This window comes from Oryzias melastigma, linkage group LG11 (genome assembly GCF_002922805.2).
Source record: "Oryzias melastigma strain HK-1 linkage group LG11, ASM292280v2, whole genome shotgun sequence".
Lineage (NCBI taxonomy): Eukaryota > Metazoa > Chordata > Actinopteri > Beloniformes > Adrianichthyidae > Oryzias > Oryzias melastigma.
Window position 1 is genome coordinate 11576321 of NC_050522.1, and position 2243 is coordinate 11578563.

General features: G+C 34.7%; 1 protein-coding gene across 1 annotated transcript in view; it reads right to left on the bottom strand.

Moving 5' to 3' along the window:
* LOC112161885 (major histocompatibility complex class I-related gene protein) overlaps positions 1-1972 on the bottom strand; it is a 5265-nt gene extending 3293 nt beyond the window's left edge. Inside the window, exon 1 of the mRNA XM_024297399.2 lies at positions 1020-1972. The gene's annotated coding sequence lies outside the window, so the exon portion shown is untranslated. The remainder of the gene's footprint in view (positions 1-1019) is intronic.
* Between the last annotated feature and the right edge of the window lie 271 nt (positions 1973-2243).

The following is a 2243-nucleotide window of genomic DNA, read 5'->3' on the forward strand; positions in this document are numbered from 1 at the left end:
ATAAGCAAATTATAAGCATCTTACTAATGCTTATTAATATCTTATTAATACTTAACAAGCACACCTTAATATAAAGCGTTACCCATTTGTTTATTTTTTTTCAAATGCATTTTGTTCAAAGAGAAACACTACAAAAATATAGATTTATTCACTTTAGTGACGCAATAGATTAATAGATAGACTAATAGATTTATGTTATTGCTTTTGGCCAGGTTTACTCGGGAGGGATATACTAAGATTAAATTTCACCGAAAACTTGTATAAGTTTCCCCATATATAAATATTTTTATTCACAAAAATTGTGGTTTTATAAAAGAGAAAAAAACTTGCTTTTACCTTACATTTTTTTAGATATTGTTCAACCCAAAATAGGAAAACATGATTTGGTTTCTAAAAGGTAATTTCATGTATAGTTACCACTCTTTTAAAATAACAGTGACTCCAAAGCTGCTTCTGAATTACAGTCCTCCAGTGCTGTGCTGGACTACCAAAAGAACACTTAAACAAAAATCAAACAAAGCAGGAACTCATGTCCAGCAGAGTTGGAGCAGTCATGCCTCTGATATTTACAAGTGATTCAGAAATACTATTGAACAAAAATAATGCATGTAGTTTTAAATTTGTACTATTTCATCTTTGATATTTTTTTTTGTTTCTTGTTTGCTCTGACTTTCTCTGCTTTAGCTAGGCGATGGCCTTAGCTGACTTCCTGTTTCTGGTTAGTTATATTAACAGGATGGGGATTTTTTTCAGAGATGTTGTCTGTAAAACAGTCATTTCTTTAAAATGAAACTAAACATGTAACCATCTTAACGTTTATGATGACAATAACAGTTTGTTTCTTTTTGCAGATTTGTATTTGTGCAGCTTTCTTTGTCAAGAAAACAAAGAGGACAAAGTAACAACAATGTTTAGTATATAATTACTACGTTTGAATTAGAAACTGAAACTAAAGACAGACCAACAGAAATTACCTTAAATTAAACAGCTTAAGTAATCACTGCAGTTTGCAATCTTACCTGCAGAAGCTGCGTAACAGAGGAAGAACAGAGTTAAGAATGTCTTCCTTTTTTTCTGGTAAAATCAAGCACAGACGGGAATTATGGTTAGTTCATCTGGTGAATGGTTGTTATATACTGTGGGAGTATGACCCAAAATGCAGCAGGTGAAGCTTGAAAGTGTAAACCAAAATTTTAAAACACCAAACATAAAAATTGAGAGACAAGGAAGAAACAAAAAGTCTGATAAGCCAACCTTAAAACTACACACCTAAATACACAGAGAATGGTTGTTTAAGGTAAGACAACTGTGGATAATTAGTAAATGTACCAACAAACATTAACAAAGGGACCCTTACTGTAAAGTGCAACCACTAAATGCTACGTTAAATTAAAATTCTAAACAATTTTATCATCATATCTAGTCTATAGTCAAGCAAACTTCCCTACTTTATTCCGTGTCATGTGGTCAAGCACCAATGCTGTGGTAAAACTATAATAGGAATTCTCTACAATAAATCTGACATCATCCTCCTGTTTACAATAAAAAGTTGGATTTTTAACAACAAAGTTATTTTTCCACACAGATACTTACGTATTTAAGGAATGTTCTGAGGCAGCAATTAGCAGAAAAATTCTATTAGAGATAAGACATCAAAACATATTGGCGTTGCAAACGTTAGGATGTATTTTCAAAGCAAGAGGGGGTGTGGCTAAGACGCCATACTGCAGAGCCGCGGTGTGTGTGTGTGTATGCAGAAAACTAGCGATGACCAAGTGTGCACATGAGGTCTAAACTGTAGGAAATGGAGGATAATACTACAGAATATTATTGGTACATTTATACCATACTGGTCACGTCTTTGTAAAGTTAAAAGTGTTTCCACATATCGGACTGTAATGATGGATTGATCATTTTTTGCTGTCATCACATGTTGTCCACTGTTGTGGCACTTGGTTATCGCAGTGGCGGGCCGTCAGGGCCTGCAAGGCCTTCTCTGCTGGCCTAAAAATATCTGAATCACAGACTGATATTAATTATTATTTATTTCCGTGAATACGTATTCTATAATTCCAAATGCTCTGTCTTCGTCCTTTCATTGCTGTCTCCCTGGTTGCGCTGCTTCCAGACGTGTATTTTCCTATTTAAGCATTAACCAATCACATTGCAGCACCATTTGTTGCTAGGGTCAAAGAAATCTGCCCGGAGGCCTTCACAATCAGTTCTGCGGGCCCTGTAGCATA